This window comes from Fukomys damarensis, unplaced genomic scaffold (assembly GCF_012274545.1).
Source record: "Fukomys damarensis isolate Sample0158 unplaced genomic scaffold, DMR_v1.0_HiC HiC_scaffold_11, whole genome shotgun sequence".
NCBI lineage: Eukaryota > Metazoa > Chordata > Mammalia > Rodentia > Bathyergidae > Fukomys > Fukomys damarensis.
Window position 1 is genome coordinate 36,076,849 of NW_022900923.1, and position 25,183 is coordinate 36,102,031.

Sequence of the window (25,183 nt, forward strand, 5' to 3'; positions counted from 1 at the left end):
AAAGTTCCTTTCATATTTAAAAAAATATAATCAACTGTTGGGAGATAATATATAGATAAAAATAAAGATAGAGATATATATTAGCATTTATATTAGTTTACTCTTTCATTGAAATCTAGTAGATAGAAAAGAAATTTCTCTTAATCTGTGCCTCTTTTTTATGCCCTTGATATTATAAATAAATAATGTCACTAAGTATTCTCTGCTTTGTATAAGTCTGATTTGAGAAATTGATCATTCGTGAGTTCTGTGACAATTGACTCTCTGACCCAGTCAAGAAACAGAAGGGAAAATAATGATTTGATGTCAGGATGGTTACCTACTATTTTGACTCTAACACTGTGAATTTTTTAGATAGAATATGAAGAATAAATTTAATCAGTAAAATATGGAGATAGTAGATTTAGAATGATCTGGGAAGACTAAGTGGGTAGATCAAGACAGAAGGAAGAAGGAAAAATAGAAATTATTCTGTTTTCTGTTATCTTGTCTGTTCTTATCAAAGCTGTAAGATTAATGGGAAGTGATAATATCAGTGCTGTGGTAAGATTTCCTCTCACTGGAAGAGTCTTAAACTTACATGGGTACATGGACTGATACTATGTCATTCTTAAAATAGTTCTAAGACTACTGCTATTACCAAAGTAAATAAAAACTGAACCAGGAGGTAGAAATGAATGTGACTACTGAACCCAAGGATGCTGATTTATGTAGTTAGGACCCTGAGGAAGAACTGTCAATAATAACCTAATGAATTGTGATGGGTGTGGATGTGCAGAAATGGCAGCCCCGGCAGTAAATTGTAAATTACAGAAACCATCAAATCGAAGAGATTTTTTGGGTCAGTGAGCAGCCATGGGAGCAGACTCTTTGAGATGGGAACACCAAAGAAGTTGCACCGGACAATTGGAACTAACCAGATCTTTTTTGAAAGAACGGATTACCCAGTCTCTTCATGAACCTTCCTGTTAATTCACCCACTTCTAAACTGAAAAAAAAAAGACATTCCATAGTCCAAAAACTACTTTTAGAAGGACCAGAGACACATACTTTAATACATAGCACAGATGATAAAGTCACAGTGATACAAGCCGATGGGGTGGGGTGGGGCACATAAGATGTGGGAAGCACATAGACTTACATAATTTGTAGTAAAATTTTTCTTGGGAACTCAAAAATTTGCAGCAGGGAATGGCTGTATAAGCTACTTTGAATGGATAGATTTTTGGGGTGGAAAAGATCTATGTTATAGCAAAAAAGGAGTCAGCAAGGGGAGAAATAAAATGTCAGGCAAAGGAATGATTCCCAGCTTAATTTGGCAGTCTTTTCAGTTTTTTTGTTTGTTTGTTTGTTTGTTTGTTTTTTTGCAGCTGCCTTCTTGAGAGGGGAGTAAAACTGATGAGATTTTCACCAAGGGGTCAAAACTGCTGAGGGTTATCTTCCACTCTCTGCTCTTAGTCTGAAATGGCAAACTTGTTCTAAGCTGGAAGAATGTAATTTGGAAGGGCAAATATTTGAGGGAAGGGAATATTTGCCTCCACTAATTAAAGCAATAGAATTCAGACAAACAAGTAAGGGAGCAACACCAACAACAATAGAGCAATAGCTAAGAAGTGGTGGTGAAGATATTCTGGTGGGACTTTCGGACACCCAGCTGTGGGGTGGGTCTCAGGACAGGTACACAGATGGAGTGATTGACAATTCAGTATTTAGCCACCCCGGTGTGAGAGAGCATGCAGACATACAGCCATTCATAGGAAACTGGGCAGATGTGGAGATGTCAGCAGTGGTAAATGAAAATAAAGTAGCAACAAAGGTAGAAACTGGAAAATCTCCTTGGAATTAAGTCACATGGTTGCATCCTTTCACCTGATTGCATAATTGAGATGGATATTATACTCGGAGGGGACGTTTTCCTTACTGTTTTCATTAGCGATAGTGGACAAGAACGGGCTGCATTCAGTTTCAATTTCCCATACTAAATGTGAGAGTGAGAATCGCATAGTTTCTTTTTTCAGTAAATATTAAAGCAATTCAGAATTCCACAAGGGTAACAAGAGATCTTTGTTCTCTTTACGAAATAGTTGAGGCTAGAAATGTAGGTCTAATTAAATGCCTTTTAAAATTTACTATCTGGCCAGGCTTCAAGGCAGATGGTTCTTGATGGTTAGCACTAAATTGTCCAATATTAAATAAGTCGGTTCCTGATGGGCATCACGCCATGATAAACTAAAATCATCATATAGATTGTTAATACCTGTATAGAGAATAATGTCAAAGGCTATTTTTAGATATAACTTCTCACTGGTATTATAAATAACAAAATGTACAGAAACTAGAGCCTTGGACAAAAAAAGGAATAGATTTCAGTAAAACTTTTATGAGCTTTGGACTAAAAATCTATATGAGGCTGTCAATTATTTGTACTTGAAAGATTACTTCTCACTTATCATTGCTACAGTTTGGTGGGAACTACCTTTATTCTTTGCTGATATCAGACAACTTTAACATTGGGAAATCCGATTTTATTTTGCACAGGATGAGAGAGATATTCAAACCAAACTAGAGCCTCACAAGAACATAAAATCATAAAGTGGAAATGGCACTTTCAAGAATCCTCTAGAGGGACGAAGTTGGGATGGTGTTACTTTTCTGTGCATTACAGTGTGAAAAACAGAAGCTTCACAAAACCTCGCTTCTCTGTTAGGTGTTTGATCTGAGCCCACTGAATCGCTCTCATCCAAAAAAAATTAAAATATAAGCTTCCTGTTCTGCTTATGGGAATTCATGGATTGAGGATTGTATTGCTATTTGGAAACGGCAAGAATGTATATTACTCTCTCTATGTACTTAAACCTTGATGGAAGAAGACAAGGCAGAGGAAAAGAAGCATATCTTCCGCAGCAGTTGTGGGTCTCTCACACGCTGGCAAGCACTTGAATACCCACATTCACATTTTTGTTCTGTCACCAACGCCCTTGCTGTGTGATCAGGAAAATGGACTCTGTGACAGGACAGTAAAGTGCACCCCGCAATGAGCTGTTATGATAATGACCATCTCTGTTTGGAACAGTAATTTATGGCGAAATGTGTCATAGCACTGAGCAGGCAGTTATGGAAATACTCTTGGGAATCTGTAGAAAGAATTAAAGTGAATCATGTAGTCATTATTTTAAAAAAAGAAGCAGTAAAAGTGAGAGGGTGAAGGGAGCAGGGGGAGAAAAACAGGAAGGGGAGAAAAAAGAAAGTGCTTCCTGGGGTGATGAAATGAGCAGGCGTGTAAGTTTAGTGGCTGAGCACTTGAGGACTCTGAGGGAACATATTCTCCTTGACTTGATGTAATGACTATTGTAACAACAGTTTACACCAATGACGGTGGGACGTTAATCCCACCATAGGGCTGTGGGTGACTTTCCTCAGAAGTGCTGGATGCAGCTGGTGAATGAATTGCATTTGACCTGCTCCTTGCAGCCTCAGGAAGGTAAAACCAGGCTTGGATATCTATTCTCCTCTAGGCCCACTTACTCTGTAGCAGAAGTAACTCACAGTGAGTTTGAAAAAGTGAATTCTCTGTTAATTATGGTCATCTTGGTGCATTACTTATGATCAAAATATGCACTGTACTGCCACTGATATACAGAAATTGCCAAGGAACAATAATATCATGTCACGTTCCTTATCATACTCAGGGCAGTGGACTCATTTAAAATTCAAAGAGACACCAAAAAAAGTGTCCCTCAAACAAAGTGTTAGTTTTAAGAGTAAACAAATGCATCCTAGAATTGAATATGACAGGAACCAAGGAGTATACATAGTAGGCCTTTTTATAGGATTAGAAAGTAGGAAAGTGCAATTACACAACTATATGTTGTTTTTACATTAACCTGTTTCTCTTTCAGTTTGCCTGATCCGATAGTTCCAGTCTGGCATCTAAAGTGACTTTTATATAAGAAAGTTGCTGTGCCAAAGCTAAGCATTTAAAATGTACAAATCCACATGGTATCTTTGAACAAAAAGATGTTTAACTTTCAAGGGTGATAATGAGGGTTTTATTTGCTTTTATTCTATCTATTTGATTTTAGGATATGGATTATTGGCATTACAACTTTGCCCTTTAGAAGTAGGGAAAAATGTCCTCACTATGAAGAACAAAAATATTAGTGTAACTCCTGTTATTATATCTTATATTCTAATAAAGGCAGAAACTATTAAAATCTAGCTTAAATAACTATTTTTTTTCAAAGAAAATACATGCATACTGCGAAGAACTCTACAAAGCCCAATCATGACATACAGAGATGGGTGGATAGCAAGACACATCAAAGACAGGGGCACCATAGAAACAATTGTATTATATAGAAGAATTAGAAAGTGCAAATAAATAAAAAAGTTAAATTTTATTATTATAAAATTAACTCCAAGACTGCTACATTTCAAATGATGATTCATAATTTTCTTTAATGAACCTTCTTATTGAAGTTCTTTACAACTATACTTTATTGTTAAACATTTATTGATTTCAAAACTTTTATACAGGTGTATACTGTGGTATTTCATACGAGAAAAGGGTGCACTTAATTCTATTATTTTTCAATACTTGATACCATATCTTCTTTAAGAACTATGATGATAGGGCTGGGGGTTTCGCTCAGTGGTTCAGCCACCTGCCTCACGAGTGCAAAGTCCCAATTTCCATCCCCAGTACTAAAAACAAACAAACAAACAAAGAACTACAATGATAAACTATTAGTTAAATAATCACAAACACATTCAATAGTTCAGTACACCTTAATCTGTAGAATTCCATACAAGAAGCAAATAAAACAAATATTTTTTCTGGAAGTTTATATAACAAAAAATAAGCTTAATACGCATGTCAGAGAAGTGTTACCATCAAAAATATTTGTACGAAACAGTAATAGTAGTGTCCCACATGCAGATTTTTCCTCCCATAATAAGGAATTCTATGTTAGACAGACAAAATGATAATTAGAGAGAGAATCCATGCAGGGTCATGCTGCAGAGTTTAGACTCCATAGCCCGAAAAGAAACGATTTTGGGAATTCTACTATTTTCTTCTTGTGCAGGAATCCCAGATGTTTCATCCAATCATAGATTAAGGATCAATATCTTAGAATTTTTATTTTAAATTAAGTGTTAGGTGTGAATCATTCTGATCCAAAGAGTTTCAAGCAAAACATGTTTTAAAAGGTATTTTCCTCCATATATAGCTAATAGTCTATAGTGAAGAAGAGAATTCTAGTTGCAAAGGACAGGAACCAGCAGGTTACAACTCCTACTAGTCAGTAAAAACTCTGAAATCCTAATAGACCAGCTCTTATGGGTCCCTGCAGTTATGTGATGTGATTGGTGAAACCACTGATTATTCATAAACGAAACAGGTGGTTCCTGGGAAATTTTATCTTAACTCAGAAATAATGGCTATCATCAAGAAATTAAATAATCACAAATGCTGGCGTGCTTTCAGGAAAATAGGAATCCTTATGCATTTTTAGTGAAAATATAAATTAATACAACCACTATGGAAATGACAGTGGTTCCTCAAAAACCAAAAATTCCACTTGACCCAAATAGTCCACACCTAGGCATTGTCTAGAAAAGGCTAAAGGCATTGTATTACAGAAATACACTCACGCAGGAAAACGGATGCACCTTAAGGAACATGTTAAGTGAAATGAAGTAGATACACAAGTCTAAATATTGCTTGCATACTTTTATATGAGAAACAAGTTATAGGAAAGAGCAAAATAAAAGATTGATAATAGCAAAAAGGAAGATAGGTCAGTCTTAAATAAGAAGGGATCCAGAGATAGAGGGAGGGGGAGGGAAAGTTAGAGAAGGAGAAGAAAAAAGGAATGAAGCTGGGTTATGAACAAGTGCCAACTCCACATGAGAAAAGTAAACATTAGTGCCACACGAGTGTACTAATAAAAGTAAATAAATAAGTATGAGGGGAAGTTGAAAAGAAAAAAAGGGAGAATTCCCCAGATCATATGTTTCAATGAATATAAGGACATATTAAGAACAGCACAAATATTTAGCCAACTGGCTACTTGAGGCATATTTACTGATCAATATTAAGCCAATTAGGGCTAGGGTTTGGCTCAGTGGTTCTGCTGCCTACTTCGCAAATGCAAGGGCAATTTCATCCCTGGAACCAAAAAAATAAATAAATAAATAAACCTAATAATATAGAAATAGTTGAAATAGTTGCTATTAGTGAACATATTGGATAATTCCTTTCTAAACTATCTCAAAGACAGTCATACAATCCCTCACTCATATCTTTTTTCTAATAGCAGAAAAATATGAAATAATATGAAAAAAATAATTGAGAAACATGAACCAAAAGGAGGTTTCTTGTATAAATATACTACTACATATTTATATACAATAGATATATTAAAATTTACTTTAAATCATAAACCTATAAATTATATGTTATAATATAGATGTTTATCTTATTTCTTATAAAAGAAATTTTTACGTTTAATTAAAATTATATAAGGTGTATTTCAATATAAATCAATTATTTCAAATTATTTCAAATTATTTCAAGTGACTAAAATTAAAATGCTAATGAAGTAAAGTAAATTAGTGGTCAATTCTAGCCAGGTGTTAAATTATTTATTAGGTAAATTAATAAATTTTACTTCAGCTGCCAATAGTGAAGGATTAAGTAATTCAGACCCATCATTCTGTTGAAGATGATGAGAGACAACTAGATACAATATTTTTAAAATATGATGAGGCCAACAGAGAAAGAACTATTTCCAGGACTTAATCCAAAGGAGGTACGATGCTGCAGAAAGGAAGCCTTTGCCAATTCTGGAGCAGGTCACTGAGGGTCCTAGATTTTGTTCTGTGTGTTGTATGGTCTCACTGATCTATGGAGGGCAGAATGGGATTCAAAGCCTGCTAGATGCTAGGGTTCAAAGCGTGTGGAAAGGACCTGGAAACATTTTATTTCTGCATCACACCTCAAGGACCACAACATAGCGGTGAAGGGAAAACAAAAGTACCGAGGCTTACGCAGTAACTGCAGCCTAAATTTAAATCTTGTAAAATCCTTCAATGTAATTAGTCACGGACCATCTCTGTTTCCAGGCAACAAATCCAAGACATCTCAAGAGAAAAATAAAAACATCCAAGAAAGCAAATAATCTTTAACAGTAGTGACACAAAGACAAAATCTGATGTGTAATAAAAAGATAGATACACTTTTTTTTAAAAGTACAAATGTAACTGATGAAAAAACCATAACAAAATACAATAGAGGGGCTGCCACAGGCTATTTTTTTAAAAGCATAAATTTTCAGATATGAGTTGAGACTTTGACAACTAAGTTTGTGCAAGAAATTTTATCAAAACTTTTCTTAATGGTGATGAAACAACACACAAGGAATTTGGAGTTAAGTTCATTTTCATCTTCAGTTTGTATCACAGATCAAAATTAATTTAAACTAATTTAAATATGTAAATATATAAAATTAAGCCACTAGAAAACAGTATAATATAATTCTAATTTAGATAATAGGATTTTTTAAAACTGATGAGCTTAATCTTAAAACAAATTAAATAAATTACTTCTTTAAAGGAAGCACTCAAAATAAGAAATTATTTCTTGCACATCATTTTCCCTGACTGATTTTGGGATGTGAACTTAGAAATATGTTTACCGAGATAACCTCGTTTACTCCTTTTTGTTTAGGCAAAATTAGAAGATTAATTCGATGAATGGATATCTGTTTATCACTTTAACAAATATTAATTATGTACCCCTTTAGGCGAGGCACTGCGACATAAATTCTGGGTATCTCAGTAAACGAAGCAGATAATTCCTTAGGAAATTATTAGGGAATTCTTGATGCTTTAGTACCACTCCTAAACGGATGAAGGCATCTAGAAGCACACTAGGACATGTAGAGTGGTACAACACTTTCAGAAAGTTGGCTTTCTTTTTCTTCCAAATACCTCGATGTGAACAGCTGTTGCTTGGATGAGATGGGTGCAGAAATAAGTTGTTGCTTTTTTTCCTACCAACATTATGCTAACCTCTCAGTTATCTATACTAATAGGGAGAAGCAATAGTGTGGAGCCTTCTGAATGCCTGATAATCCTAAAGTCACGAATGCTTGCCAACAATTTATATCATATATATTTTAGGAGCTTCACCTTCCCAGTAATATTTTGCTTCAGTGCACATTAAAATTAGTCTGCATTCCCTCTGCATACACCATCTAGACGTTAGAGGAACACGTCTAGGAGGTAGGCAATGTGATTAGCAGCAGCCCTTTCGATAGATAACACAGAGAAAAGACCATCAGTATACAAGCACAATTGGCAATTTGTAAATATGTAGAGATGATTGCGGGTTTAGCAAATATATCATTTCTATTATTACTATCTATATTTCATTTTTGCTTAATAATATTTTTATAACCTAAAGCAACTTACACCTGAAAGCATATTGTAAAATTTCATAATTACTGCTCAAATCGAAACAAAACCATTTAAGGATGATAGACGTTACCAGTCACAGTCTGATGAACAGATTACAGAATTAGGTAATCGATGTCAAAATTAAAGCAGCTAAACAGAGAAATCAAAAGTTATGCCGTACAAGTTGGAGTTCGGGAAGGAAGTATCAACGAATAAAAAAAAAGTGCAAAATAAAGCAATAAACGGTATTCAAAGGGCGAAATAAATGACAGATAAGATCATGCCGGGAGACGGATCTTTTTCAGATGAGAAGGAGATCAAGAGACGCGGAAGGAGGAGAGGGAAAAGGGATGAAAAAGAATCGATGTGTTAGGTATGTGGAGCAAACTCTCCATGGGGAATGTCACCCTTCTGTAAGGCGAACATGCGCCAATAAAAAATAACCACTAGGAAAAAATCTCAGGAAATTATCATTGTACGAGATAGAGGAAAGGGGGTGACTGTCCGACCAGCTGGGTGTCCCTGATAAAGCTTTTTTCCTCAAAGCCCACCAGCTGTTTGCTGGTTTTGCTTCTGCTTCTTCCCCCTTCAAATTCTTCCCTGATTCCTTGAAACTACTAGAAATCAGTTGTCAGAGTTTCCGATTATGAAACAGATAAGAGAGCGTAAAGAAGAAATGTTACTTTGCCAAAAGAATAGGTACAGTTTCCTCCGTTGGATGTTCTCACATCACACCCCTCAATTCATATCAAGATTTAAACAGTCCCAAGAGCGCGCACACTGAAGAAGCAGTGATGATCAGCTACTCAGGTCTCCTGTACTTTAAAGTACAGCTTTACTGCCCTGGACGCTAGCAGTGTCGTCAGTTTTGCAGGGATCACCTCGGCTGGAGAGAGTTGCATGTGGCCCTGCCATGTCCACTGCACAGCCAGTAACTGGTCACTGGTTATAAATGCCAGGTCAGTTTGAACCACCACATAATAATTGTGATGCATATCAGCCCCGGAGCACTGAACGAGGTCTGACTTCTGATGGCAGCAGTTCAGATTTTCCTTCTGATCCATCTCAGTTCTTTCCTTTTTTTGTCCACAGGTGTTCATCCCAACATTTTCTAATAAATTCAGTTGCTGGGACTATGGCACAAAAAAAATACAGGCCACTACATCATGTTTTCATACAGTATGAGGTGATTATTCCTATTAAGTGAAATCATTCATACAGAATTTACCATCGGTCATTTATCATTTTGAGTTTCATTATTCTTTTGTTCAGATAAAATTAGCCTTTAGTACTGTGCTATTCAAACTTAAGTACATGTCACAGGCAACATGCTCTATATTATATAAAACAGTTATGGAAAAAAGAGAAAAAAATTGACAATTACGTACAAATATTTGTTTGTTCTTTACAATGAAATGACAAAGGTAAAATATTAATTATTACTGAAAATGTAATTTTTCTCCGTTAGCCAGATGGTTATGAGGCCTTCGGCATGAGTGTACTGTTATGGAGAGATGGCATGGGATCAGTCAGACCCAGGAAACATGAAGTTTTCTTGTTTTCAGGACAAGCTTGAAACTCATTTCTTTTAAACCATGTCTACCTACTGAAAGGATGCTGAAAATAACTATATTTCTGACTTGAAATATCGGGTAATTTCAGACATATAATAGTCACTACTACAGGTCACTAAATTGCTTGGAACTTCACGGTCAGACTTCTAATATCTGCCAACATCCAAACTGAAATCTGCAGTTATTTCTCAAAATAAGAATAGGTAGTAACATAAAAGAGAACAGTGCTGATTAATACACAAACATACAGTAATATATAATAACTTATGTGTAAATATATATAACAATATATGCTGTATGTAAATGAATCTATTGATTGATTCTTCTAATGAGACTTATTAGATTTGTTAGTTCCTCCATGGGGCATAGACAAAAGGACAACAGACTTTTCTCTTCTTTTGGTACTGGAGACTAGAAGCTTTATTAAAGTACACATAAATTAGTCACCCTATCTGTATTAGTGTCTTTTGCTACTATAGCAAATTATAAAAACCTTACTCTTCAGTATTAAATGTATTCTCTTCTGGTCCTCAGGAACAGAATTATAGAATCAGTGCATTAGCCGTGCTACGTTTGTTCTGGAGCCTTTCAGGGAGAATCCGTTCCCTGGCGTTTCCCAGCTTCTAAGACCGACTGGATTACATAACTAGCGACCCCCGTCTCTGTACTGTAGCCTTGTCCAGCCTCCTCAAAACACCTCACTCCAGTCACTAATAGTGACCTTTATTATTACATTTTGCCCTCACTAATAGACCGATTAGCTCTTCTTCCAAATCTCTTTCACCTCATCATACTGCCAAGCCTCTTGGCCAATTAAGCACTATATTCACAGTTCCTTAGGATTAAAGAATGATTTCTAATTTGTGGGGAGAATGCCATTCTCTCTACTTCAGTAGTCTGTAGACTAATTTGAAGCATGCTAGTTCAAAATTCCAAAGATGCTGAACTCTCATTTTAATCACTTTGAAACAAAAATGACAGATAAATACTTTTTGTCTTAGATGAATGTCTTATAATGCCACAGACATGCGAAATGCTAAAATGTTTACCAATTAGAAGCTTTTTCAGTTTTCATGGGCAGTCACATTTCTTTTTAAAAGCAATTATTAAAATTAAAAGTTATGACTAATGTTCTCAATCAGCATAATTTGATCAATATAGTAGATAATGTCAGGATAATATCATATGATGTGACATGAAATGGTAAGATGATCAAGGATTCTATGTACCAGAATATGCAACAAGAGATTTACAGTTGTCAAAGCTCTGAGTGAAGATATTTACTGTGTACTTCTGAAAATGCTCAGCAAAAAAAATCACTTCAATAGAACTTGCTGAATAGTACAATGAAAATTAAAACCCAGCTTGAAGGTTCAAAGTATAGAAATTCAATGCAATGCACTCAATTATATGCATTTCATTTATCATGTCACAAAATCAGCCAATAAACTCACTAAATTATATAAAACACATAAAAGGTTGAGAATGCAACATGTATTATCATTGCAAATTATGCAAAATATAAGCCTAGGTTATATCAACCTATTGTTTTAAAAAAACAGTCAAAGTCACTGGTGGTCATAGAACCCCTCCAATTTTCTAATCGAGTCTTGCACTAACAGAAATGCATCAACTTTGCTCTTTGGTTTATTTTAGATTCTCTTGTGTAATGAGAAATGCCAGCCAGGCAAAAGATTTTGCAGTCATTTTCACAATAATATAAAAATGTATAATCTATTGGTCTCCCAAATCCTTGCTTCAGTAGATACTTTCTTCCAGGAGAGCCAATAGTTTAATTACCTCCTTTTTCATATGTAATATCAATATTCCTGTCCTGGCTAATGCTAAAATCATTACTACTTTCAAATGAGAACAGATGAGATATCCTTCTCATATGGCCTTTTGTCATCTTTTGACAAGGGTGATTTTAGGTTAAAAAAGAAAAAAAAGCAGTCAAGGGTCTACGAATACACTGCACAACCTTGCTCACCCCCCGCAAAGAGTCTAAGAACTTATTATCCGCGCTAGATATTTCAGGCTGGGACGTATTTACTACAGAGAACTGGAGGCAAACAGCTGCTGAAAAGGTAACTACTGTTTAAGAAATCTAGAAGTGTAGAAATCAGAAGAAACTTTCACCAAAAATTTAATTTTTGTAATCCTGAGAGAGATGATTTTCAGGACTCCCAAAAATTTAGGCAAAAATTTTGATCTGTCCTTTGTTAAAAGCCAGAGGTCTTGTCCCTGTTGCCTTGGAGCAAGATGGCTCTTGCTTCTGTTGCCTTTTTGATCTTGAGTTTCACTAAAGAAATGCAACGATCACACTTCTAGTCTTCGTACAGCAGAGAGTAAAAAGAGTAGCTATAGTAGATGAAGAGATAGAAGCTGAGCTTTAGTGCTTAATCTAAACAGACAGTTTAGCACAGATATTGAGACATTCTCGGTGACCTTGTGAGGTCCCATGTGGTGAAGTAATATGAGAAAGGGTACAGCAAGAGACAGACCTTTAAGGGATAAAGGAGGCATTGTAAACTCAATTTTATTTTTGCTTTTTAAAGTTATTTCTATACTACTTCATATGAAATACTGTTATTTTTCATTTGTATGCTCTATCACTTCCATGTTTTGAGGTATATTTTCCTGACTTTGTGAAACTCAATTAAAAATTCTCAGCCTTGTATGTCCTGAGAAAGCTTGATTTGCTTGCAAATGAATTTATCCTTGAATGTTTCAAACCATGAATACTTTAAAGAAAATTATTTAAAGAGAGTATATCGTCATGGATACTTTTTAAACACAAAACTAACAGCTTTTTAATTTTTTGGAAAGTTTATAAAATTTTACCTCTTCTGTCATTTAGGTAATTTTTCACTTTTAAGAATTATATATACTTTTTTTTTTCCGTTTGTTACCATGGATTATACATGGTATACATTTTGAGCTTTTTTATTTTGGGGATTTTTGGCAGGGTTAGAAAGCTATATAGCATAGTTATAATGAGCACTGGGGATCTTTCAATGAAAGTATGTAGAACACCAGATCTACATATGCTGGTCATGTGTTATTTATCTAACTTATTCCCCTGCAGCATCTTCAATTTTCTCATATGTGCGCTGTGAATACTGCCAGTGTCATCTTATGGAGTTGGCTGTGAGGACAAAGGAGGTTGTTCATGGTACTTAGTAGGATCCGGGTCACAGAGTAACATCTCAGAAGAATGAACAAGACCACTTTTGTCCTTAACTCCAGAAATGTAGGTTTTAAAGATCTGGCTTTTATTTCTTGATAAAGAGGAAATGCAAAGTTCTTTTTAGCCCCCTTATTCTCTCTACTTTGCCAATTTTGGCTTTTAAACTTACTGATGTTTCATTTTCTTCCTAAGTTCTCTCAAGCTAGAGTTACTTTAGTGAGACAATGAAACTGCACGCTCGGTAGGCACCCTCCCACCCACAGTTCATTTTCTGCAGATTCGGTTGTCCCTAGTCAGTTGGGTTCTGAAAATATAAAATGAAAAATTTCAGAGATTACAGTTCATAGCTTCACACTGTATATTGTTCAGCACCGAAGTATAAAATTCCATCCACCCGTCCCCATCTTCCCAGAGAGTGAATCATCCTTTGTTCATTTGATCCCCATTGTGTACCTTAGTCACTTCCCATAGCAGAGAATAAAGCGTAACTACAATATATTAAGATATTTTGAGAGATCACACTCACACAACTTATGCTATATGTATATTGTTATAACTTTTATTTTATTATTGTTATAATGTCTTATTAATGTCTTACTGTGCTTAATTTATAAATTAAGCATTATTGCAGATCTCTGTCTTTTGGCAAAATACATGATAATCTACTTATTACTTATGTACTGATAGAACAAATTTCTTACTTTTTCTACTCTGTAGGAAATGCCCTGGCTGAGAGAGCCTGGCCTGGTGTATAGAGAGGAGGTATAATATTCGAGCTGCATTGTTTGATTTTCCTACATCAAGCCATTGCCAAATACCTGTCTTGAAGTTTGACCATCTCTCTCACTATTTTCCACATCAATATAGGGAAAGCACAGAACAAGATACAACATGGAAAAAAGTATCTGGGTGGGCTTGCACTGCAGAGTAATGACAGAATGTAGTCACTTTCAACCCACCTTCTCACGATGTGGATTATGAAAGGGATAAAATCATTTTAGTAATAACATACTTGTCTACATTCCTGTCCTCTTCTTTGCTCATTTAATACAGCTTGACATCTACTACATCTACTAGGGATTTTTCATTTTAATATTAACCTGTAGCAGTGTCTCACTGAATGCTTCATCTCCCTACCTTTGTGAGACCTGACTGAGCTAAAGTGAGTCCATGTTGGATGAGTAACGGCCCCAGAGGCCGTTGTGCACCACTCCCCTTTGTAGTCCCACCCCTACCTAAGTTTGAACCTTTGCTTGGGAATGTAAGACAGAATAACTTTGTGTAATCTTTACTGCATAACTCTGTGATCTTAAATTCCTAGCCCCAACTGTGAATAATGTGAGTTAAAGGGCAAATGCTTAAGAGTTCTGGAAAATGAGGTAAGATCTATGCCGTATACAGAGACCCAAAGTTTTAAACTGAGCTAAAGTGAGTCCATGTTGGATGAGTAACGGCCCCAGAGGCCGTTGTGCACCACTCCCCTTTGTAGTCCCACCCCTACCTAAGTTTGAACCTTTGCTTGGGAATGTAAGACAGAATAACTTTGTGTAATCTTTACTGCATAACTCTGTGATCTTAAATTCCTAGCCCCAACTGTGAATAATGTGAGTTAAAGGGCAAATGCTTAAGAGTTCTGGAAAATGAGGTAAGATCTATGCCGTATACAGAGACCCAAAGTTAATTGTTTTACTGCGTGCTTGTCCAAATGCTGTAGAGACCCCCGTAAGCATCTTTTAATCATCAGTGTATGATTGCTGAGTATGTGGCTGATGACCACCAGCAGACCAGTAGCCTCTGTCCCCTGCCTCCAGGCTTTGAATACTGAACCCCCTTATCCCTCTTATAAAAAGGACCTCAGCTCCTGAGCCTTCACCTCTCTGAGCTACTCGGCTCTGGGAGTGCCATGTGGCCAGACTAATAAAGGTTTGTTTCCTTTCCAATGTGTCCGGTGTATTCCTTCCCGGGTGAATCTCGTGGCTGTCGAGCTCTTCGGAGCGGTAATTTTGAGCTCTTAGGAGAGGTAGTAAGGCCTTAGGTCTTACACCTCCCCTACATTCAGTAATTCATCATAGGTTTAAATTGAAAAGGTAGCTATGGAATTTTATCAGCTTTCAGATATACACCATAAGAAGTTTTTCCTGATAAACAACAGGGCAATCGAAAATGCTTTAGACTCAACTGAAAAAGCAGGGATGTGGCATGAACTTGAGGAAGCAAAAGAAAGAAAGGGAATATATCCACCATGAAACAAATTTTTAATGTCAAAAATAGATATTGAAAGACAAGTGCAGGTTAAAGCACATAAGGAAATGGATTGGAAGTATGAGTTAGTAGCAGGATATGTGCCTAATATGTGTGAGCCCATAAATTAAATCCCTAGTGTGTGTGTGTGTGTGTGTGTGTGTGTGTGTGTGTGTGTGTGAGAGAGAGAGAGAGAGAGAGAGAGATTCCAGTATACAAAAGTAAAAAAGAAATATCTCCATACACTGCCTAATTATTCTTCCAGTCTAACACACAGATGGACCCACCTTACCTTACCTCATCCTAATTAATACCAACTGTAGGACCTTTTCCTTAAAGCCAAACTGCATTTACTTCAGCTACAGATGGATGGTTAGGACACCACATGTTTTGCATGCATAACTGATTGTAAAACCTGAACCTAAGAAGCAAAGGCAGACATTTCATGTGTCTCTAAGAGTTTTCATGGATCTAAGCCTTCCATGAGTCCTATGCACATACAATGGGACCTATAGATAAAAGGTACTCAGAATAATAATAAAAAAAGAAGCTATCTGGGGTGTGCTTAGTAATGCAGGGAACTCAGCACAAATTTTACACCATGGCTACAGCTAAGTGGGACCTTAAGTAACAAAATAGACGACACCCCCCAGAGTCTTTACCACAAATATTTCTAAACACAGATATAATTTTAAGCAGGTGCAAGATGATTGTGGAAGCTTGTTTCTGTTTCTTATAAAAACAAAGTTCTCTCATTCCTTTGACTGACTTACTCTTCTACCAGTTCATTAAGCACACTCTATAGTGAATTTTTACTCCATTCCCTCATTTCTTGTGTTACAAACTAATTTAGTCTGCTTGAGTAAATTCACTTCTTGATATTTCTTTGAAAACAATGTTTTGTTTCATTTCAAAGGTCGTCTTATCTTTTTATAAATCAGATGATGTGTTGTTCATTCTTTTAGAGTAATTTACTCAATAAGCCTGACAAATATTTGTTTAGTCCATACTAGATGCTTAATAAGATATGGTTTTATCTTCAAAACCCTCATGTTGTAGTAGAAAAGAAATATGTAAATTAATGAATGCAGCAATTAGATGTAGAAAGTGGCCATCTAAATGAAGAAAGAATGACTTCCTTCTGCTTGATTTGGATACACAGAAACAGCTAAAGCTAGTGATGTTTTGTTTAATCTTTAAGATTAAGAGGTGCTATCTAATAAATCAGATTGAATATTCATTGCAAGCTAAGTGTGAATATATATAGGGAAATTTTTTTTTCATACTCCCTTCTGGGAGTATTAAAGCAAATAAGTTATCATAAAAGCCAATCAAAATGATTGATTCATAAACTAGATACTAACAATTTTGGAATTTTGTTAACATAGTTAAAATAGAGTATCAAGACACTTCATTAAAGTAAAGGGAGGGGTCAGTGGTTTTTAATAAAACAAATAGTGCCATCTACTGACTACACAGTTCTCTTACAAAAGTTGTCATCAATGTTATAGCATATTATTTTCCAGTGTGATAATTAATGATATAGTCTTTCATTTGATATTTTGAATTTTCCAAAACTTTTTATTCTTTCAAGTGACCTCTTTTAAATCTCTAGTTCAGCTAACTGAAGTGGAATTTAAGTCCTTAAATCAAAAGGCTGCCATTTTACAAAGTAACTGCCATCCAGAAGTAAATTTTTTGAAAGTGTCCCTTTGTGGTAAGAACTATGTAATGTAAGAGAAATGTGCCGATATTTTTTTTTCACATACAATATACAAAGTCTGCCAAAAAATGTATACACACTTCAGGAAAAGAAAAATAGTGTGATGTTTTTTCAACAGATGGTCTTGCCTTCCTTTAGAAGAACCTGGAGGACATCGTATATCACAGAAATCCCACTCCACTGCGGCCATTAGAGAAGAAACTGAAAATGCACGCTCAGCAATCTCAGTGACCAAGGTCACCCAAGCAGCAGTTGCCCCTACTAATAAATGTCTGGAAGCTCATGGTACTTTGAGCACTCCTTGTAATTACAGAAACCAAAGGTAACTTGTCTTAATCTCACGATGTCTCAACAAATTTAGTATTAAAGTATTTAATTTAGTACTAAAGTTTTTCTTTTCCTAAAGTATGTGTACATTTTGTAGTGGACTCTGTTATGATTCAGAACTACAAATTTACACAAATGAAAGAACGATTGAACTAAAATAATTAAAAAGAAAAATGTTACTAAGTTAGCAAAGAAATAAGATATTGCATAACTAACCAATAAAGGGAGAAACTATGGAGTACGTTCTACAGTAGGTGAGGTAAGTATATTAGGATTGGCTTACGTAGCATTTTAATTTGCATATGATTTCATAGAGATGGTAGCATTGAAAAGCATTACAAGAGGGCAAAATAGAAATTGGAGAATAATACTATCAACTATATTTAAATAAATAACTTTTTCTCGTGGCTCTGAGGGTTGAGCCGGGGTCTCGTACATGCTAGGAAAGCGCTGCGCCACTGAGCTGCACTCCCATCTGGGACTAAATCTTTTAAATCGAAGAAGCGACATTTCCCCATGTGGCTTACTAGCTACATTTGAAAGTTTGGGAAAGCAGAGAAAAGAAGGCAGCCTTGGGCTCATGGTGTAGCATCTAGAGGAATAAGCAGGCCTGGGGCCGAGAAGGATCCACAGAGGTTTCAGCCCGGCTTAAAACTTCTGGGTCTCGTCCTCACCGCAGAGTCCTGGGTGGGGCTGGGGAAAGTGTTACTCCGCACCTTGCACCCTTTATGTTCGCATCAGCTGCAGCTCCAAGGCAGTAAGGCTGAAGGTCAAACCAAAGTACAAAATGCTGACCTGTTCTGGTGGAAACGCTATGACCTGAATTCTCGCCTTGCTTAAAATTTCCTTAGACCACGGCTTGCCTTTCAAAATAGACCTGAATTATATGAAAGCAGAATATTGAAATCAAATTAGTCATACGTTTCAATTTTATTACCTTGTTAACTCATGTAATAGAGGCCTTCAGAGAGGTATGGTTTGCATGATCCATTCATCTGTATACCCTGTTTTATGTGAGTTAGAATAATTTTGCCTAGGAAAAAAGAAAACAGCACACACCTCCGCGCTGATGCTTCATCGGGGAGGATATATGCTGTAAGGGATAAGGCAATTACTAGAAAGTTACAAGAATAAGGTAGGGTAACTTTACACCTGCAGGCTCTTCACGGAGGAAAGCCTGTCAATATCGACTCGTACTGCACTTACATTTTTGTAATTTGAAGGAGAGGAACTGGTGGGAAACGAATGAGAAATAACATTAATTTTGAATAGCAAAGGCTTCCTTTTTTCACCAGTTGGACATTTACTGAAACATAGCTTAACCTCTCCAGTAAATCACAGAGAAGTACAGGCAAACGTAACTGCTAAAAAGTTTGTAGCCTTATGTCATCTATTTTAACAGAAGCGAGATTCACCCAATGTTTGACATGTTTCTCTTTTATCTACACATTTATTAGTTCATACTGTTTATGTAGATTAATGGGTTTCATTTTGGCCGATTTGCACAGTAGATGCCTATAACATAGTTTAATCATTCTCTAAATCTACTCTTTGCCCCACCGTGTCTCTACTTTCACATAGGGAATATTTACAATTAATTTTATTCTTTTTAAAATTGAAGGGACATCATCTGATTAACACATTTTTCCACATGTCTTGACAAGTCTGGTCTCATTTGTTCAAAATATTTAATAAAATAATTCTATATGATAAAAAACATTGAAGTGATACCCTAAGTTTAGTCCTTGTGAAAGCTGAATAATGGCTAATATCAGTTCACAATTCTTGGAAGCTCTAAATATTACCTTATAGGGAAAATAAACTTGTAAGTGATTAAATGAAAAGTTTAACATGGGGACATTAACTTGATTTGGATAGGTGGAGGAGGTTCATAGGTGTGATCACAGCGTCCTTAAAGGTGCGAGGTAGAAGAGACACACACAAAGGAGGCCATGTGAAGGAGGAGTGGATGAAGATTTGAAGGGTTTTTTCCTCAAAGGCTGGAGCCAAGTGGGCACTGCCAAAGGAGGCCTGCAGAGCAGAAAGAGGCTCACACCTTGGTTTACCTTCAGGCATACTGATTTCAGACTTGTGGCCTTCCGAACTGAGAGGATATATTGCTGTTACTTGTCACTGATTTTGGAGCCATGTGTTATAGCAAGCACAGAAAATTAATACACTCTGTGTGGCTTTCTCCTTCTAATCCAGGTTTCTCTTCCATAATAATGAATAGGATTTAATGGATTTGGTATTATTTGGTGGAGGCTAAGCCTTCTGCAAAAAGTCTCCATTCATTCATTTGTTTTCTCCCTAAATAATATTTACCTCCTCCCTCCTCATTCTAACCACAAGGATCCTTTAATATGTGAAAGTATTTTAGGTCCGAACACTGGCTATTTATTCTGACTGAAATACTTTTTCTTCAGATATCACAATGATCAATTGTCTTTCCTTAGTACTTAGATAAAAATTTACCTTCTCCCTGAGAATGTTACCACTACTCTAGTCTACATGGCAACCTCCTGCCTCTCACAACATACCAGTGGCCCCATGACCTGCTCTTTCTTAAAAAGAGATATAATTTACATTTCTAAATTTGTATATAATTTGTTATGCTTATTTTTATAATCATTCTGCTCCTTCTACTATGTAAGCTTCAAAAGGAATAAAATTTTATCTTTATTTCACTAATGTATTTCCTAGGCATAGAACAATATTTAGAAAATATGAAATATTCAATAAATTTTGTTCTTGAAAAAGAAGTTTTTTTAGAAAAATTCGCAAAAGTGCCTTTGATATGCATTTCCAGAATGGCTAAAAATACTGAATATTCTTGCATAAATTTATTGGCCATTTGTACCTCTGTTGAGGTACATTAGCCATTTTTTAATAGGTCATTTGTTTTGGGGTGGTTCATTTTTTTTAAATTCTTTATGTAAACATCAATTACCTATGAAAAAAGTAGTTCAGAAAAGTTTGCAACCAATCTCTAGGCTCTCTTTTCACTCTTTTGATAATTTTCTTCACTACCCAGAAGCGTTTTAATTTGATATACTTTCATTTGTTGATTCTTGATATTGTTTCCTATACCATTAGAGTTGGGGAAGTCTTTGCTTTGCCTATTACTTCAAGTGTTTCCCTTATGTTATCTCCCAAAAGCTTCAAAAATCTATTGTGATAAGGTAGCGATGTCAGAAGTCCAAATTGCCCTGAAACTTGGTTTATCTGTCACTTCCAAGTGACATATTGACAAATTGTTTTGTGTTTATTTTGATTTGTGCTCTGTGTCAGCTAAAGGCTCAGACTTTATTGATAGTATGACAAAACATGATATACTTGTGTATGTGTTGCTGGTATATCTTTCTGGTTATCAGCTTTTCTATTGGCTTTAGTCCTAAATGGTTCTCCAGGCAAAACTCTGTCCTGAGCAAAGGTAGGCTAGCAGAAATGTAAGGGGTTGAACATTATTTATTTATTTGTTAAGAGTAGGAAAAATTTATTGGGGGAAAGAAAGCTTCTGTCTAAGAGAGACAGAAAGGGGACCAGAGAGTGGGTTGCCCATTGACCCCACTTCTTAAAGGTGTTTTACACAGCCAAGCCATGTGGTGAGGCAGCTACAAAGTGGGACAAAACTATAAGACCCAATGGAAAATTATAAGGTGGGCTTCAGGTGGGGCAAAACCATGACCAACTAATAAGATTATAAGCACAGTCACCCAGGTGATATTGATTAAATGGGGGTCAAATGAGGGAGAAAGTCACATACCAAAAATACAAGGTTTTTTCAGTAAGAGTGGGAGCCAGGGATATTTGCTGGGAAGGCTAGGTTAAGACTTTGGCCCCCCCACCCAGGTGGTTGATACCAATTTAGAATATCAATCACTACTATTCATCCCCAGGGGAGGCACAAGGATATGGTACTTTTCTCTCCTTTTATAATTCTGGCCTTCAATGAATGTGTCTTGATTGACCTGGATGTTGACTCCTTGCCCTGTTGGCTCTTTGAGTACAGCCATGTCTAATCGCTTACAAGATACCTAATTAACTTACCTATCAGCAATATTCCCCCCTTTGAAGAAGCACCCCTAACTGCTGTGAGGGGGCAAAGAGTGAAGAAAGCTCTGGCTACTTCCATCTGAAGAGGATCATAGGTTTGCTCAGCAGTTAGAGTTACTCTACAGAGGCCTATCTGAAGGTCTTCAATAGGCACCAGGCATTGTCATGTGGGTAGCTGCATAGCTTTTAGGTCTGGAGAAGTAAAAGCCAAATCTATCCTTTAACGGAGTGCAGTCTTCCTCAGTAACACACATCTTTACTCCAGTAAGTACTCTCAAAGAACAAGTTAAATTGACTTCAGCTATAAGAATCATGTTTAGAGAAGTATTGCTAGCAAACCAAGAAATTCAAACGACTGCTTTCTAGTTCCTTGAAGAGAGAGTGGAAAATAGGGTACTTTTCCTGAAAAAAAGATCACCTCCAGAGATAGTAAGTCAGAGATTTTGCCCTGGGCGCTAGGGTACAGAAAGCTCTGAGAAATTTCTGTTGTATATCCAATCTTTCAAGCAACTATTATTAGCAGCAAGACAAGGCTACTCCTTTAAGGTCCATTTTAAATTCACTAAATATTTGAAATTCACACGTCTTCCTAGCAGCCACAATCTACATAGTAAAGTTACCTTTATCAACTTATGCACACACATTAAGGAAGAGAAATGCTGACCAAAATAGTCCCATATTCTAGTTAGCCAGTGAAAACAGATGCAAGTTACTGATTGCTATTTTCCCTAGTATAAGAAAAAAAAAAAGTTGTTGCAAGTTGCCTTAGTCTGGCTTTCTGGAAAGAGGAGCAGTCTGACTACCAGGGATTCTCAATTGAATTCCCAACAAGTTGGAGAAAAGTTTAAGGGGAGTTTTTAACTCACTAGAAGGGGAAAAAAAAGTCCAAATAAAGCTCCTGCCAGTTAAACATCCCAAAAAATCACCATATAGCATTTTATAAGACCACAGTTAATGTTGCAAAATCCATAACTTATCAGAAAAAGCATTTTTCTCCCCTACACACATATGCCTAGGAGGAGGGGAGAAGTTTCAGTAGTTTTTAATCTAAGAAAGATTTGTTTGTTTGTTTTTTCCTATTTGTCTAGAAGTCTGTCTTACTAGTAGTAGAGAAAGCAGACCAAACCTGTTGCTCAGCTCTTAATGGAGGCTTAAGAAAGGGCTCTGAAAGCATCTTTTCAGATCACTCTGAGACAGAGGATATCTGATGATCACTGACAGAGTTCCCTTTTCACCTCACAGGAGTCCAGATAAAACAAGGTATGGAGAGTTTCTGCTTATCACCTAAATGGGTTGTCTGAGGGACCTTCAGGGATCCACCAGGGAGTAGCCCTAGCCATGACCCCTCAGCTGTCACCTCAGTTTCCACAATCAGAGATGTGTCTCCAAAAGGAACCCAATTCTCTATCTGGTCAATGTTCCACTCAACACTGGCATCAATGGGAGTGGGGATTCTCTTCCAGGAGGCAACTGGGGAAACCTGTCCTCTGCCTTGAGAGTGGCAACTGCCCTAAGGGCAATTACTAGCTGGCAGAGTAACCACTATTTGGCATTCTGTAAGGGACAGATAGAAGCCTGAACTGTCTTTACCTGAAATGGTTTCATGAGACACCCATTTTATAACATCTTGAAGCAACTAAGTTCAGATACATACACATACAAAACAAGAATAAAATGTAATATTAACAAAGCGCAATGCATAATAAAAAAGACATTTGCAAACATTTAAAACACACAACTTAAAATTAAGACACTTAAAACAAAGCTGAAACAAAGGCCACAATTTGCCAAACAAAACCAGAGTCTATGAAAGCAATGAGAGCCTAAGAAACAAGTTGCAATCTATGAAGCAAAAAGATCAAAACTAGAACCTATGAAAGAAATCTCTTACCTCCAACCAGTACTCTTGGTGGAAGACTTCCAAAATGATATAGGGGGAAGAGATGCAACTCCCAAACCTGCTAGATATCTGAAACATGAGTTTGTGTTCTATAAAACCAAGAATGAATTCTAGGAACAATGGAAGTTAAGAGTAGGAAAAACTTACTGAGAGAAAGAAAGCTTCTGTCTAAGAGAGAAAAAAGGGGGACCAGGAAGTGGATTACCCCAAGAAATTGAGCTTTATAACAAGGTTGGGTCATAAAAATTGCTACAGGCTTGTCAGGCAAATCCCCAAATAGCAACTCGAAAATCAGTAGCTCTAAATAAAAAAATGTCTAAGCATTTTCTACATAAAATTCGATAACATCTTTAGAGAGGTAAATTTCTGAGGACACTTCATTGAAATTTTCCCTGATATATTAATAAAAAGCATCAAGACAAATTCCTGTTTCTTGATACCAAAGGGCTGAAGTACTGAAGATTGAGTCCTTTAGGTTTAAAAATACTTGCTACTCTGATGTATAAAATTTAAAGGCTCTGTTCTGTAGAAGTAACTCGGGAAGACACATACTCTGAAGAGGAGCATAAAGGCAGGCAGGAAAGCAGCAGGTGACACAGATTGCTGAGCACAGAGAGCTGCACCAAGTGTTAAGTGGTACATGAATGGTCCAGGCAACACCGCAGGGAAAGACAAGTCTCCCCCAGCGCAGCAGGCCTAGCTATGTGGATATACAAGACCCTGAGCATATCCAGGTTTCTGATACTATTTTGACTAAAAAACACTTTTTTGTGTGTTTTCCAGAATGACTGAAAACAAAGTTTTACATTTGATTAAAAACTGTTTTAATGTAGTAAACTTAGACGTGTGGTTTTTTTTCCTTTTGCTCTTTAGAAGGTCATTTTAATAATAGATAGATCTGATTAAAGAGAATTGTCTTACACTTTCTGAGCAATGAGGCAATTATTCAAATTATAAATTAATACCACGTTCACAGGTTTTAATATTATTTTTTGGAAGAAGCGAGAAATTTATTACCTAATTTTATTTAAAAAAAAGGTATGTTTTAACTTAAATACTTGAATTTAATTGTTAGAGAAAATTCTCACAGAAAAGTTAGAGCTCATAGAATTTCATACACAATAAATGAGGAAATGAGAGTATCTTTTTTAAAAATAATTGAAATATAAAAAGTGTTTAGTTGAAACTAAATTGGAGACATTTAAATAACCAGCAAGACATTTAAATTTGTAGAGAAATTTCCAATAGAAAATGTGATATACATGTAATCATATAAAACCAAAGATTACAGAAATAACAAAGGTCTCATAGTGAAAATTTCTATCTGGATCGAACATTCTACATATATAGTTTACTCTGCTTCCTTTTGAATAACAAAATACTTGAAGTTGGGCAATTTCTACAAACAAGAAATTTACTTGGCCCCTAATTTTGGAGGTCCAGAAACATGTCCTCTGCTCTTCTCTCGTGACTGTCCCAGACTTCATCACAACCTTGCCTTTGTCATCATAGGAGGAGGAAGAAGAGGAAGGCAAGAGAAGAGTGGAAAGAGGAGAGATAACATAGCAAGAGAGGAGATTTGTGAGGTTCTCGGTGAGACTCACTCATAACAATTGACTTAAAAACTAATATAGTCTATAAGTCCACAATTAACCTCTTCCAAGGATAACGCCCTCAGTGACCTCGTGATCTCCCATTAGACGCTACAT